General features: G+C 40.5%; 1 pseudogene; it reads right to left on the reverse strand.

The window, feature by feature from the left end:
* Positions 1-4,530: 4,530 nt before the first annotated feature.
* Positions 4,531-7,803, reverse strand: LOC146545543 (uncharacterized; annotated as a pseudogene).
* Between the last annotated feature and the right edge of the window lie 555 nt (positions 7,804-8,358).

The raw sequence follows: 8,358 nt of genomic DNA on the forward strand, positions 1-8,358 counted from the left end.
CAGCTCCCTCAGCCTTTCTTCACATGAGAGGTGCTCCAGCCCTCTGGTCATCTTCATGTCCCTCCTCTGGACCCGTTCCAACAGCTCCACTCTTTGTGCTGAGGGCCCCAGGCCTGGATGCAGTACTCCAGATGAGGCCTCGTGAGGGCAGAGCAGAGGGGGACAACCCCCTCCCTCTCCCTGCTGGCCATCCATCTTGTGATACAGTCCAGGATATTGTTGGCCTTTCCGGCTGCAAGCACTCACTGCTGGCTCGTATGTTTTTCAGGAAAAACAACAACAAAAATAAACAAACAAAAAAACACCCAACTCATAACAACAACAGCAACAACAAACAAGAAACTATTATCAATTCCCACTGTAAAAATAAAACACTGTAAAAACTAGTCTCCACCACAGTCCAACCCTAGTGTTTAAGTTCAGTGCAAAACTGCAAAAGCAGCTGTTAAATCACTTACTGCACTTTGCAAGGGGTTGTGGCTCTCCCCACTCTATAATGTTTCTCCTGGTTTCAGCAACTCTATCATCACTGCATACAACTAGGACAGGAAAAGCAGGCAGGTACATAGGGATCAGGTACTTCTGCAGGTCTGTGGGAAGAGAGCTGTCTGCCATTCATTCTGCTCAAGGCTGTGAAGGGTGACAAGTCATTTCAGGGAGCAGAGCTTCATTTAGAAGAAGTGAAGAATCCCAATTCATCACTGGAGGACTTGTAAGTCTGATCTCCAGATCTTATTTTCTGCCTGTTTTCCGTGCTTGGCTCATCCCTTTCCCCACTGCTGCCTGTTCCAGGAGAAGCATGATTCTAGCGTTTTATCTTTGGATAAAAATATCTATTTTTGCTTGTTTCTGATTAGACTTTTGCCTTGTCACACTGCCCCTGGGCAGTGGGAGCAGGATGCAGTGGAGTGCAGAGGTGACAGCATCTGCTGCAGATGTGCACTCAGCAATAACTTAATCAAGCTGCTATCATGATGGGAACCAGCACACAATAGCTAAACCAACTGATGATCTTTTTATTTAATGAATGATTGAAGTAGTAGACAGCAAAATTGCTTCCCACTTCCAGTCTTCAGACTATCCTTTTAAATGTTAACTGTATGCATGTAGCATCTTGAAGCAACAAGAAGGCAAAGTTATAATGCAAATAGAGAAACCACTTTGCTCAATTACTAACACGGTATGTTATATAAAATTTTCCCTTTGTGTATCTTTCCAGAATAAGGATCACATAAGTCAGTTTTGGCTTGAACTTCAAATGGGGAACATTGCGGATTCCAAAAACCTACTGTTACATCAGAAATGGAAACAGCACCACTTCTAATGACATCAAGCACAGATTCATGCGGCAAATCTCTGCTGGGATTTCTCTTCCTCTTTCTCTAGAAATGTACAGTATGAATATAAGGAAAAGACTAAACTGTGAACTGATAGCATAGCACATAATTTATGAAAGTTTTAAAGAACTTGATTTACTATTTATGCTTTTGCTTCAACATTTGATGTATTTTAGGACTCAGGATTCCTGTTATAGTTTTCTGTAATGATACAGTTTACCATAAGGCCTGCTTCCTGTTAGTGACTGCTTTACTGAACTAAAAGATCAAAAACAGTCATCAGGCTCTGCTTTCAGGAGTTTGAGACTGCTGTAATTCATCAGTTTTCCATCTCTATTTGAAGAAGGATTGGCAGCTGTTATAATAAAATATGTATTCTTCAAAACATGTGAATTTATTCTCAGTGTGCAACTGGAAGCATAAGGATGTCCTTTAACAGAATACAAGACAGTGACCATCTTAATACAAGATTCTCCATCCTTTACCATTTTTTTTTTTTTGAGCCTGAAGTACTTAACCTGCTTTTTTTTAGTAGACTTTTAACAGCTTTGTTGAGACTGCAAACAGAACTGGGATGTAAATGGAGTACCTTTGCAATAAAATCTCTACCAAAGCTGAAACTAGTTGGAATCATCCAAAGATGCAGCAGCATAATTTTATCAAAAAAAATTCTGAAAGGAATGAGAATGAAGCAGGAGTACATTTGAGTTACATATGCTCTATTTCTATAAAAATAGGTTAAGATTGTTGAGCAAAGATGAACAGAAAAAAAAGTAACGTACATTTTCCTGCAGTGCTTTTATTGGCATTCCTAAAAGAAAACTACTGAAGTAAGAGTTGCATCTGTATTAAAATTTTGAAAGATAAAGATACTGAGACCTCTAAAAAGCTAAATGTATGCCTATATAGCTATGTCTTATAGAATCTTGGAACAAAAATTAGATGTTATGGATTAGGACATGTGAGCTACTCACAAAGTTTCTCAGGTTTGCCTTATAGAAGGCAATCCTATTTTTCAGAAAACTGTGTTCTGAATTTATTCATGAGCTTTAAAGATTCCACCCATCATTTTCTTCTGCTACACAACTAATATTGCTCTGAAGAGGCCAGTTTCTTCTCCTGTTCTCATTATTTTCAGTGTTTTCAATATTAAATATTCTATTTCTCTGTGTTCTTCAGATTGACTTAAAGTTCAGTCTTTCCAACTGCATCTCAGAACAGAGAAACCTTTTCCCTGAAATGAAACTCTTCATACCTCAGTGTTGCTCACTTTTTTTTTTGTCCTGTCCTTTATAAAAGACTAATGAGATAGCTGAATGATGTAGTTTGGCTGCCATTCAGCTGAACTCAGGGACAGAGAGCAAGTGTTCCCAGATGAAAGGAAGAGAAAGAGCTCTAAGATTGTACAAATAATCATCATTAGTTTTGCTTCCTTCAGGAGCTGAATCCAAAAGCTGTTTCACTCAGGAGAATGAATGAAACTATGGAAGAGAGAGCCTCTCTAATGTTTTCTTATGACAACCCAAATTTAATGTGAGTAATTTTGCTCGTCTCCAAGAAAATAAGGCCTGTAAGAGAGGTGCTGCTGTCCTGTAAAATAGATCTCAAGGAACCATCACAGTCCCTAATTTCAGGTGAAGTTAGCAAAAAACTTCATCTGCATCATTTGATCTGTCATTGAAAAGCTGTAAAAATCTTTCAGTGAATGCTTTTCTTTATTCCCTTTGTATTAACCTGGATAATGACTCACAAACAGCTTCCTGTTATTCACTGCCATGACAACTACCAATGTCAGTATCAGAACATCCATTTTGTTCATATACTTGTGAAGCTGGTATTCTCAAGTACAACACACTTTAAAAGATACATGTGCAAAATTAATGAGGAAAAAAGACTCCATATAAAGCCATTGTGTTATAAGTCTAAAGCACAGACACATTTTGGCAAGCCAAGTGTTCCGGTTTGCTATCTAAGTAAGCCACATTTAAAAAGATTATCTTGAATATTTACAAAGGGCAACTAGATATAAGCTTCAACTAGAATAAACTTCAATTTCAGAAAAAAAAGCAATGCTGACCACATAAATTTGGATTATGGCCAAAGACCTAAATGTCATGTTGCTCTCTCTAGTCTGTAACCACCTGACCTTTATGAATGCTGGGACAGCTTAACCTCAGTGAGTCAGTGGAGCTCTGCCAGTTCCTAACATATCTGGCTCTCTGGACACTTTTCTTCTCTTGCAGCAACAGAAAAAGTCAAGAACTTACTTCACATTTGACAAGAGGGAGGGAAAAAAAACAAACATTCAAGATAACAGAGCATCAAATCAAAGCATGAGCTCTTTGACCGCCGCCCTGACTGACGGGGACTGCCAAGGCCTTTCTTGTCCCTCTGTACTGCCCTACAGAAAGAGGAAGGGATGCCTCTGCTGCCCTCCATCCCCCCTCAGTGTCTGATACTGAGCAAAGGCTGTGCCTGTACCATGCCCTGCGCTGTCATGTTGCCAGGCCCCTCCCTAGCTCTGAGGAGGGGAGGAGACCCTCACACTGAGAGGCAACACTGTTCTCACTAGAGAGAGTGGGGGGGATGCAGGAGTCCCAGGGCAGACCCAAAAGTACCAAGAATAGAGAGGCACTTACTGGCTTTACTTTTTTATTGTTCTTTTAAATTGTATCAGCCTTTTAAATTGTTTATTGTCCTGTCTTAAAAGAAATGTCCTAATGGAGGAGCTGGAATAGACCCTCATGCTTAACTTCAGCCCTTCTTCCTGTCTGTATAACCAATGAATACACAGATGTTATAAGTAAGAAATATACAGGAAAGTTAGGCTAAACAAGTTACCACACTAAAGGAGAATGGATGGAAAGCATATCCTTATCCTGAGCTTGCTGAGAAGACTCCAAGAGGAATGATCTCCAAAAGAGATCTTTCCATAGCGGCAGTCAGCTCTTAAATGGGGTCTAGGAGAGGTGCAGCCAGGCTCCACCCCTTCCGGTAGCACAGGTGAATTGCCTTCACCTGTGCTCCCAGGGCTGACTCATTGCTCGCCTCAGGTGGTCAATCAGAGGTTTAGGCTGTGATTCAGCAGTTCCCATACATTGTCCAAACAAAGTCTCCAAAGGAACAACTGCTGTTGTAGCTTCACCGATAATGCCTGGAGCCCAAAGGGAGCTCTGGTCTGTCCAGCAGCAGCTCAGAGGACATCAATCCAAGTCCTGCCCTCCTCCTTAGGGCTCGTTTGGAGGCTGCAGGGAGTTCAGGACGTCTGCTGGACTCTTCCTGTTGTTCCAGTACAGCAGCTCAGAGGACATCAGTCCCAGCCCACGTCCTTCTGTTTTCTCAGAGCTGGGGAAAGAAGAGCTGAGTGGTCTCACAGGAAGGATGAGGATGGAGGACAGGGAAGGAAGGAGGGTAGGGAGCAGCAGCTGATGCTGGGAGTCCCTAGTAGATGGTGACATTTCAACACCATGTTGGAAATTGAAAGCCTCTAGTGTGCTGCCAACATATGTAGTGACATCTCCAGGCAAGCATGATGTTACAGCACTTGTCCTGCCCTGATGGAGATGGATTCACCTCCACTTGTTGTTTCTCTGGAGATAGACCTACCTCCATGGGCTTGATGTCACTTTCAGGTGGATCGACTTCCATTGGCTCAGGTTTGTTGCTGCTCCCACAAAGCCTAAGCTTCTTTGGTGGAGGAGGATCCATCCTCCTCCAGAAAGGAGGGAAGGAGAGCTCTATCTAAGTTGCTTCATATGCCAGAAGGCCACAGGATGCCAATTGGTCATCAACTGGTGTTCTGTTGTCAGGGTCCACATATTTGTAGTGGTTGGCAGGGAAGTAGCTTGCGACATCGTACAGCCATAGCTCTGTGACACTGAGATGTCCCATGACAGCCATAACATGGCTGTGTTGGGCCAACTATTCCCTCAGATGCTTCAGGTCCAGCGCTGCCAGTGGGTGAGGGTAGGAGTTGTCCCACTGCTCTACCTGGTACTACCCCAACTCAAACACTGAGTGCAAGTTGGGTCCCACAAGGTTGAGAAGGACATACAACTGTTAGAGAGCATTCAAAGGAGGGCTACAAAGATGGGGAAGGATCTGGAGGGAAAGGTGTGTGAGGAGTGTTTGAAGTCCCTTGGTTTGTTCCGCCCAGAGAAGAGGAGCCTGAGCAGAGGCCTAATGGTAGCCTGCAGCTCCCTCATGGTGGCCCTGCCTCATCCTGGCCATAGAGGAGAGTAATATAAGAGTGCCAAAGAACATGTTTGAAGAAAAAGGGGCCCCTGTCACACAGAACTCCATGCACCCAATGAACTATTATCTGGTGAACATCTATTTATTCTATTTTTCATCCATCTTTTGTGAGTCAGTTATTCTCTGTGAACCTGCCTTCATAATCACATTTCTTTAAATCACATTCGGAACATTAAAAATACTTACACTGCTTATGTGAGCAATCGCAGGGCCTAAACAAATCTACAGTAGGATTCACCTGCAGGCTGGTTTGAGCCACTGAGAAAAATCATGTTGGTTTCATAGCTTAGCTCCATCTCACTTACAAGTACCTCTCTCTGGAAGTTTGATCTAACATAAAAGGAAGCTAAAATCATACTATATTTTGTTACATTGTCTCCTGATGTACAGTGGCAGGGCATGAATATCAGTTTTTAATAGCAAACTCTGGATTCTGAAATGTTTTGCTACTCTGAGAATGTGAGAGCTTCTTTATTTTCTTGCACAGCTGTTAGCCTGTAGTTTACTAGCACATATCAAACTCAATTCTAGTCCTGTTTTCTGTTGTTCTGCAGAGCTGTGCAGTTATACAATTACAGAATGGCTTCTAAATCCCAATATAGGTTTCATAAGTCATTATAATGCTGTAGAGTTAATTTTTTTATTTTATTTATTTTTTTTTTACGTAATTCTTCAAGTAATATGAACAATTTCTAAATTGTGTGGAGAAATGTCGTATGTTGTATACTCTGTGAGTATCCAACAGATAAAATGCCACCAAAAAATTCTAGGCTACATGATACTAAGGACAGAAGACTTTAGGAGTATTCAGTGAGATCAATAATTTCTTTCTGAGGTCCTTAATTATATCAGAGTAGGGTGTTAAGAGAGATTAGTTGATACTTTAACTGCCATACCTGAACATCCAGAATTAAGTTGTAAATTTCTAGCATCATTTTAATTCCGCAATTTGAATTTCTAAGGTTGATGGAAGAATCTGGAAAGAGATATATTCCTTTCCATACAGAGTACTTGAGACATCATCCCTCCTGTATTACCCTTTTATTACAGAATACAGGACACCTCTAACTCATACTCTACAGGATAAAGGGTCTCAAATCTTTTTACTAATTAAGAAGAATGACAGAACAAAAATTCACCTATATGAGAAAGAATAGGTCACAAGAAATAAATATTAAGGAACTCATAGAGCAAATTATGCTCAGAGTAATACTAATGTTTAAATCCTGGAAAATCAACTATTTTTTGTTTGAGGTAACGCAGGTCTCAGCACTTGGGTAAAGTTGGGAGTATTTCTTCATTAAATCTCCTTGTTATTTATTATTTCATATAATGATATTTCACACAAAGCCACAGTGTAAGATATAAGCATCTTAATGAAAAAAAAAAAAAAGGAATGTATGAAGTTTTTTGCTACTGGAGCTCCAAACAAGAGTTCGTCTCTAGCACAAACACTGTTTCAGTCAGAAGTTTTGTAATGACAACAGGGTGTACACTGCAAATAAATTTTCAGGATGCTCTGAGAAATTTAGTCCATAACTCTTCAACAAAATCTTAATCAGGTTGTCATTCCATATTCTCTTGATGGCATTGCGGAATTTGAGTTCAGCTCTTCTGTTGTACTTGAAATGATTGCTCATGGCACTCATGTACCCAGGTTGGGATGTTACAGACCCTTACCAAGTGAGAGGACAACACCAAAATGGAGAACTGATAAGCTTAATTAAAGAGGTGTTACTCTGAAGCACTGAGGCAAACTATGAGAATGGTCCAAGAGGAACTCCATAAAATTTAATAACAGGAAATGTGAAACCCTGCACTTTTCCGTGTGAAGGGAGGCTAGGGGACTGAGTTTGTTTGTCCTGGAGAAGACATGGCTTTGTATCTATAGGACAAAATCAGGCATTTATTGAGGTTTGTGGCACAAAAACAAGAAACAACAATCATAAATTGAAGCAAGAGTAGTTCAAATAGGACACAGGAATAAACATATGGTGGAGCAGGTTGTCCAGGGAGTCTGTGCAGGCTCCATTCCTCCAGTTTTTGAGGCCTGCCCAGAAAGCCCTGAGCAGCCTGGTCTGATCCCTGAGCTGGAGCTGCTCTGGGCAGGCAGTTGGACCGCAGACCTTCTGAGGTCTTTTCCTACCTGAATAACTGTGGCTCTGCGATTAGATTTCTTTGAACTATGTTCTAATAGGGAACACATCATCATGTTAGTTCATGCCTCCTAGAGTGGAAATTTTATCTAGACATGCAAGAATTTATTTTATCCTATCAAGAGTGATAGACGTCAGCCAACACAGCTTAATTTTTTTGCCTAAATATTTAACCATGCTTGTGAACCAAATACAACGCCATACCCCACCATACCAAGATTTCTGTGGCAAAAAAAAATCCTTGTAATGCAAATGGACAAAGAAAAAAAAAGTGTATCTGAATAGTGATATCCTTGGCAGCAATACCCTTAAAATCTCTATGCTAAGGATTAATGTGATTGATTAATCAAATTTTAAATAATAATTAACTTGCAATGTACTCAAAATAATGACTCCATAATAATGACTGAAATATATCCAAACTCAGAAAGCCAGATTAGCCTCCAAGTATTTAGATACATTAACATGACTGAAGGTACGTCCCACTTAAAACCAAAGGATTTACTTATATTTCATTGCTGTTACATACACTATATTTCAAGAACTAGTACTTAATCAGTTATTACCACTTTCTTTCTAGCTGCAAAAACATAAGCAATTCAAAGGGACCG

This window comes from Meleagris gallopavo, chromosome 1, assembly GCF_905368555.1.
Source record: "Meleagris gallopavo chromosome 1, MGAL_WU_HG_1.1, whole genome shotgun sequence".
Taxonomy (NCBI): domain Eukaryota; kingdom Metazoa; phylum Chordata; class Aves; order Galliformes; family Phasianidae; genus Meleagris; species Meleagris gallopavo.